Source organism: Rhodamnia argentea, chromosome 1 (assembly GCF_020921035.1).
Source record: "Rhodamnia argentea isolate NSW1041297 chromosome 1, ASM2092103v1, whole genome shotgun sequence".
Classification (NCBI taxonomy): Eukaryota; Viridiplantae; Streptophyta; class Magnoliopsida; order Myrtales; family Myrtaceae; genus Rhodamnia; species Rhodamnia argentea.
This window is the reverse complement of record NC_063150.1, coordinates 8,358,658-8,367,225: the sequence shown is the minus strand read 5'-3', so window position 1 is coordinate 8,367,225 and position 8,568 is coordinate 8,358,658.

Genomic DNA, 8,568 nt, shown 5'->3' with positions numbered 1-8,568 from the left:
TATGTTTCAACTAATATCTTGCAAAATTTCAGAATTAAATTCATAATTTAAGATGGCCCTTCGTTTTTTCAACAACATGCGGTTATAACAGTTTTCTGAACGTGATTTTTTTGGAAAGACACATTAAACTGATTTGATCCGTGCATTTATAGTCTGATTGGCCAACATAAAAGTTGTTCATCACCTTCTCAACTATAAGCTCGTAAAATTTGGACATGTTTTGATCAACGTGCGAATTAATACGAATTTTTTCGTAAAAGCGGACAAACTGAAAATTACATGTTTCAATCCTTTGGTCATAATCACTTTGTTCATTTGAGTCTAGAGGGATGTCATGGGCCGGCTCGCTATTCTTGCTGACTGTACTCATATTGGTTTGTTACTATGTGCAGGTAATTTATCACGGATCCTCCACATATCACCCGATCAGTAGCAAAAAGGATGGCCGACATCAACGCCACCGTTAGTGCTGCCCTGGATGAGAAACTTGGCTCCTTGACCGAGCGCTTTGAAGGGATGATGTCCCGAAAGATGGAGGAAATGATGGCCGCCTTTGCCGCCAAACTTCAATCATCCACCTCCAGCCCGTCGCTAACCATTCCTGCTCTAATTCCTCCTACGGACAATGTCGGTAAAGCCCTAGAAGCTACTCCATATCCGACAATGCCGCTAGAGGATGTGATCATCACAGGCGTGAACTCGAGCACGCCGCCCGTAGTCCCAATCCCTCAAGCCAACCTTGTGGCCCCCGGGTTGAATGGTGATACGGTCAAACTGTTGGCCCAAATGGAACAGAGGATCCGAGAGGTTGAGGGGACTCACAACATACCCCAGATTGACCTGTCTGTCTTTTCAAAGGTCACGGTGCGGGAGAAGTTCAAGATGCCCGACTTTGAGAAGTATGATGGAACTTCCAACCCGGTTCAGCACGTCCGGATGTACCAGGCAAGAATGAATAAGCATGCGACCAACGGTCCCTTAATGGTTCAGACCTTCCAGGCTAGTTTAAAAGAAGCTGCCATGAGATGGTATACGGACTACGAGATCTACCGGATGGATGATTGGGAGAAGGCAGCTAATGCTTTCATCAAACATTTCAGCTTTAACTTGGACGTGCTCACCACCAGAGAGGACCTTGAGCAGCTTGAGATGAAAAAGGAAGAAACAATCAAGCAATATGCCACCAGGTGGAGGAACGTGGCATCTCAGCTGAAACCAGTCCCTCCCGAAAGGGAACTCATGAAATTGTTTGTTTCCACCCTGCCGCCGATTATGAGAACTCGAATTTTGGGATCTGCTTTGCCACGTCATTCAGCCATCTCATCGCAATGGCTGAAGAAATCGAGAACGGCATGAAGAAAGGTTGGTACGGTGATGTCGCCATGACGACTAAGAGGTTTGTGGTAAGGAAAGACAAGGAGTCGGCCCCACAAGTCAACATGACCTACGGCCAAAAACCCACGACCCGGACGCCGGTCGTACAGATTCCTAATCGCAGCGAGGCTAATTTCGGCATGCAACGACAAAGAGGGAATCAACGGTCTCCTCGGCGGTTTACCCCTCTACCGGGAACCCCGTCGCGGTACTTGCGGTTCCGCGTAAGAGAGGTTTACTCGACTTCCGAGCCTCTACGACCCGATGATACGAGCTTGCCGAGATATGATCCATCGAAGAAATGTGATTACCCTTGCGGGGAGCTTGGACATGACACCGATGGCTGTTTTGTCTTGAAGCATCGGATTCAAGATCTCCTGGATTCTAAAGCATTCTCATTCCAAGGCAACAAACAGCCAAATGTCCGAGAATAATCCTTTGCCGGATCATTCCGGTAAAGTTAATGCTTGTATTCGGGCTGGGAATCGAGACAGGTTGGTGCTAGTAAGGATGAAGGAGTCTTCGATATCGCCGGTTGTTTTGATGATGTAACCATTGCTGCTATATCCGAAGACGGAGCGCATAAGGAGGAACCTTACCTGGCGCCTAAACCTTCCAAATCATTCATTAATGCCATATGTGATGATCCACTTGGAGGGTTTAGATTCGAGTAACATCTTTATGTTTATGCAATCCCCTACGTGGGACATTTTCTGTTTCCTTTAGGTTTTGGATCGCATTTGGATTTCTATTCTGTCTTGCACTCTTGGATTTTCTTTCCTAGAAGATGTAATTTCATATCAATAAAATTGCACCATTTTTCGAATCTTGTTGAAGTATCCCAAACCAACCCGATGACGATAACCAACGACCAACAAGTTTGTCATCATGGTAAGAACCGAGGGTTGGGCTTCTTCAAGAATTCATGTCCCACGGTTTTGAAAAAAAAAAAAAAAAAAAAAAAAAAAAGTTCTTCAAAAAAATCATATCGCAATTAAGCCCTGTTTGTCCTTTTGATTTTGTTACTTTATGTTTCAAGGGGAGGGGAACTTAGTGGATTCAGAAGTATACGACCTAGATGAGTCCAATCCAGATTATGAGGAAATTCGTCGGGATTTCGAACGACATGAGGAGATCAAGCCCTTGACCGGTGAACAAACTGTCTCGGTCAACCTAGGCGATGCGGAAAACCCTAAAGATGTTAAGATCGGAGCAAACCTTTCCAAAGAGATGACCGAGCGCTTGACTAAGCTCCCGAAGGATTACCGGGACATTTTCGCCTGGTCCTATGCGGATATGCCCGGTCTTGACCGTTCCATTGTCGAACATTGTTTGTCGACGGATCTTTCGGCTAAGCCGGTGGTGCAAAAGTCAAGGAGGGCCGGACCAGAATTGGTCTAGAAGATCAAAGAGGAAGTCATGAAACCGCTTGACGTCGGATTCCTTGAGACCACAGAATATTCTGATTGGTTGACAATATAGTCCCGATCATGAAGAAGGATGGGCGTATTCGATGCTGCAGAGTTTGAATTGTTCTCATTCATGGACGGTTTCTCCGGGTACAATCAGATCCCGATGAATGTCAATGACAAGTTGAAAATCACCAACACCACAGCCTAGTGGTTGGGGGAATGACAATGGTCCGAGGCGTCCCAAGTTCGATCCCGGGATTTGACATCAATGTACAAAGATTAATAAAAACTTTTTTGCTTCGCAGTTTAATGCCGATTGAAGCTCAGCCCGGATGGTTACAAAACCGGAGAGATAACATCCCGGACATACAATCCGATTCAGATGAGTTGATCTTTTCAATTCAAAGTTCACAAGAAAATTCGTACAAGGGTAAAGCGGTACCGTTTCAACTCGTTTAGAACATGAGAACGTACATTGATGCTTTCCCTTTTGATTTTTACAGGGGTCACTGCCTTTCCGGATAGGGAAGTATCCATTCTCCCCGAAAAATTAATGAAATAAGAAATTCCTGGAGCCTTTGACAATCTCATATCTCAAACTAGATAATGAAGTTTTGCAACTCATTTGCATGAGCAGGGGCAACTCACAATTCACGCCCTTAAGAATTTTCTTACGTGCTTGCACCAAGATAGAAAGTTGCTACATTTTATATGCTCGAAAACACTCATACATTGCATAGTTTGTGCATGACTGTTCCTCATATTTAATTTACCAACTCTGAATAAGGAACATGAACTACATAAGATACATCAAATGTATGGAATGGGGCATGACAGAATGATGAAAGGCAATCATTTCCCAAACACGTCCAATTTTTTCAGGCGAGATGAACGGTGGCAAAATTCCGCATTCCCCGAGGTAAAGAGTTTTCTCGCGAAAGGTACGATAACCGAAGTGACGGAGGCATTCATTTCTCTATCCTAAACACTACAGGTTATCCATTGATTGACCATTTTAAGCGGTGGTTTCATTTCTTTACCCCTGTCAAGAACCACCCCATATCGGGGTCCAAACGAGTTAATTCCAGCAGCAACACGAGGTAAATGGTTAGAAATTTTCTTGCTCGGACTAACATTAATCTGCGGGTGTTTCTTTGCATTTATACTCGAATTTTAATTCAAGTGCCTTAGGATGATGAAGAGCATTCACTTCTCTATCCTATACACTTCATTCTTTGCATAGCCCACTTGAGCCTGCAAATTCATTTCTTAAACCCTTGTTGGTGATCATTTGCTCATTCCAAAGGCGAAGATAGCATTTTCCCAAGGATTAGAATTGGAGATGGTCGAGTCAACAGAGAATTCCCGAATGATCATTATGCTTGTTGTAATTCCCGGTTCAAAGTCATGGGATTGTAAAAAAAGGAGAGGCAAACTCGGCATTAAAGGAGAAGGGCCCGCTCTAAAAAAAACAAAAAAAAAAAAAAAAAAAAAAAAAAGCAAAATAAAGAGATGTCGAAGGGCTCTCAAAGAAAAAGGAAAAGAAATCTTTTCTCGAAAAAAAGAAGAAAAAAAGAAAAATGAGAGTCGGGAGTAAGAAAAGCAAAGGCCGATCTCATATGAAAATTTCAAGCATAGGAAAAGCAAAGTGCCTACCAAAAGTAAGGCCAATGCACATTCATTTGTAAAGTACTTCTGAATTTTGAATGTACATTTTTGCATGTTAAGTTGTAAATTCCATGTACATGTTTGCATTGTGTCTCTTGCAAATCCTTGACAGACACTTGTTATGAAGAAGACTCCCCAAGAAATCGGTTTGTAAAGTGCAATTTTCAGTAGAAAACTACCATCCCTCATTCAATGATGGTATTCTTTCTCAAGACATTTCCGGAAGACCAAGATCGGTGACTAGTCGGCGATGATCACCAACGTCAAGCCCCTTCTCATTTAATTTCCGAGCCAAAACGAGCCTTTTCGTTCCTCGGTCCCCAATCCTAGCCTACGTTATAACCCTCCAAAGTCTCTTCGATTAGGGCACTTGAGTTAACGTAGAGTTAAATGATTTTAAGCATCACTCGAAGAAGTTCGAGCAAGATTATTTCTCTCTCATTTTTGCGGGATTCTTGACTTGTAAATCCGGAGCAAATGATGAAGAAATTCATTTCAAGCAGCCTTGACTCAACCTGGAGTCCCCTTTGTAAACCTTTGACCTAGCTCTCATTACGGTCCTAATCAAGACCTCCCGGATCGACTCGGTCGTATCAATTGCGAGATTACTTGGATCCTTATCGAATGCGATGATGGAAAGATTGAGTGATTTCTCTTGAATCCTCGAGACAGGGATAAATAGCTTTTCTCGAGAGTGAGAGAAAGCCCTTTCGGACTGAAGTCCCCCATTCAGCTCACATTCGAGGTATTCGTAATGTGAGAACCTCCCTGGACAAAATTGGTAATGCAAACTTGACAGAATGGTTATGCATGAACCATAATATGAGTGATTGCATTATACTCATTGTTGAATATGTTTGTGTGTGTTACCTCGACATTCTATGATAGGTAATACATTCCCGATGTTCGAGTTCCCTCCCAAGGTCTCGAAATTCATCCAAGGATTATTGAATGAGCAAGTTTTGCTTTGGCAAATGCCTACCAGTGCGATACAGACAATCTGTTTCGTTCCTTGATTAATCGTTTGGAGAACCCGGGTAAGTTTTCCGAACCCCTTTTCAAATTAACAACTCCTCCGATGATAGTTGTTATGATTCAATTCGAGCAATATGCCCCTTTTGTACTTATCGATTCCATTCGATGGTGCTCCTATCAAATATTGTTCAATTCGGGCAATATGCCTCTTCCGTCAAGTCGTGTAGACATATGCACCGGCGATCTTGACATCTTATCAAATCACAACGACGTAGCTCTTATGGTTTCAATCTCGGGACGTGAAGACATATGCACTGGCGATCTTGACATCTTATCAAATCATAACGACGTAGCTCTTATGGTTTCAATCTCGGGACGTGAAGACATATGCACTTTGGCGATCTTGACATCTCTTCAAATCATAACGACGTAGCTCTTATGATTTCGAGTATCGAATCACGAAGACGTATGCACCGGTGATCTTGACCTTTAGTCGGCTCATAATGACATAGCTCTTATGATTTTCGGCTCCTTTATCAAATCATGAAGACATAAGCACCCATATTTTTTATCCAAACCAAATCATAACGACGTAGCTCTTATGATTTTGGTTCCCCTTTATCGAATCGTGAAGACATATGCACTTGGCGATTTCGACATTTAATCAACTCACAACGACGTAGCTCTTGTGAACTTGATCCCACTTCTTTCGACTCACAACGACGTAGCTCTTGTGATCTCAAACGACACACATATCTTGCGCTGTCTTGCATTAGGGAGAAGTCTCCGATAACAGATAGGCCAAATACCTTAAAATCCTTGCATCTGCAAAAAGAAGCTTGGAAATTAAGAGAACCATTAGCTTACGAGAAATTTGGTAAAACAGGTATTCTTGTATGCGATCCATGTGCGAGGTTTCTCTAACATGAAAAAGGGAAATTATGACACGTGTTATTTACGAGTCTTGCATATCATGCATCACTTCATTACATAAAAAATGGGATTAAAACTCCCGCCAAAAAGTTCATCCATAATTTGCACTGTCAAAATTTAGGATTCAATTTTGTCTTTGAGCGGAACCTCTACGAGCCTCCACTCAAAGAGGGGCAGCTGTTGACGCCTAAATTTTGATTAATCTATTTTTTGCATAAAAATTATAAAAAATCATCTCACATATTTATTTTTAGCGTACATTGCATTGGCATATAATCGGGCAAGCAGAACACTTAATTTAGCATGCGTCTAGACTAGGCACGGGATGGAAAAATACACCGAGAAGATTTGAAACTTCAAGGACTGTATTGCAAATACTTAAAATTTCGGGGACCGTATTGCAAATACCAAAAGAAGATGAAGAAGGGAAGATGATGAAGGGAAGATAATGAAAAGAAGATGAAGAAGGGAAGATGATGAAGGGAAGATAATGAAGGGAAGATGAAAATGGAAGGTGAAGAAATGAAGATGAAGAAGGGAAGATGAAAATGGAAGGTGAAGAAATGAAGATGAAGAAGAGAAGATGAAAATGGAAGGTGAAGAAATGAAGGTGAAGAATGAAGGATGAAGAACTTTGCCTATAAAAGAGAGAGCTCTTGAGAAGAGTTTTAGAAGGGGGAAGTGGAAGAGAATTGAGAGAGAGAGTAGAAGAGAATTGAGAGAGTTTTTTTTAGGAAGAGTGGAAGAGAATTGAGAGAGTTTTGAGAGAGTTTTTGAGAGGAATTTTTAGAGAGGAAAAAGAGAGTTCTTGAGAAAAATCAGAAGAGAAAATTCGAGAGTGAAGAAAAGTGTTTTAGTCGAGCATCATCTTCGACGAGTCCCGACACATATTTCGCCCCTCGCAACCCAACAACGCCATTGCTTGCCATTTTCGACGACAGCCGCGTTCTTCCAGCTCCGAGATCTTAAAGGGAACTATAACGTGTATGTGAGTAAGATTTTGTGTAATAGAAGGTAATCCTTTCCATCTCGATCTACAAAAATGTAATCGTTTGGTGTGAACATTCGTTTGTTTATTTTAGACACGCCACGTGTTCCAAATTTTAGCATTATTACATGTTAATTTATTTCTGTAAATACTCGTGATTGGCTGCGTTTTCTTTCTTTCTAAATCACCCATGGTGTATATCGTACAAAGTTCAATGTTTTACATCCCCATAAAAAAGAAGAAAAAACCAAAAAAATTGCATCTTTGAATTTCAAGTAAAATCCATCAAAATTGCCAAATCAAATATTTTTCATGAAAATGGTACCGAAAGGGCGTTAGAGAAATCTGACGTAACCAAATCCCCGAATTCAAAATCTCCGGTTCGCGGAAATAAGATAGTTTTCTCCCGCTATTTTATTTAGGTTTCTAATCAACCTACCGAAAATGATTAGTGGCGACTCCAATTCAAAACACGTTGCATGTTAATTATTTGAATCTTAAGTTGTGATTTGGTATGGACTTGGGAGAGTCCGAGTTAGGTTAGTTAATTAATTAACCTGATAATCCATTAGCCCGAAAATTAACTTCGTTTATTTTTTAGGTCGCGACAATGTGCACTAGTCATCCGTGATCCCTGGACGGCAGGTGGCGCTGTGGAAGGTCGTAATTCGTACCCTGAGTCGTGGAACAGTAGTCGAAAAGGTTGCTGGCCGTAAATCCTTTCAAATCCTTGAGAACCCAATCCCTATTGAGCGCGAAGAAGTCTGCGGCGGTGTACTTGGCTACGCTGCACAAGCCGGACACAAACGTTGTATCAACTGCAGCGCTTGCCGAAACGAGCATCAAGAGGACCATAATGATGGAACCGACGCCCTCAACGTGGGTCATGTTTTTCCTTAGTTGTGTGGTCATTTTGATCCTGTCGGATCACTTCCTTTTATACCGACTTAAAGCTTGTCTTGTTTTGACTCTCCATAAAAAAAGGCGATTGTTGTTTTTTTATTTATCACAGCTGCTTTGCGAGGTGGGTCCATCATGCTTAGCCCTACCTTTTATGGTGTAAACTTCAATGACTAGGCATTGGCCCCGTCGGGTATATTTAGCGGAGACAAAATGATCTGCGTATCCTCTATTGCTATGTTCACGGGATCCAATTCCAAAATATTGTAATTAAGCAAGCGTTTTTCCAAGTCTATCTTTCCCAAATCTAAAAAAGAA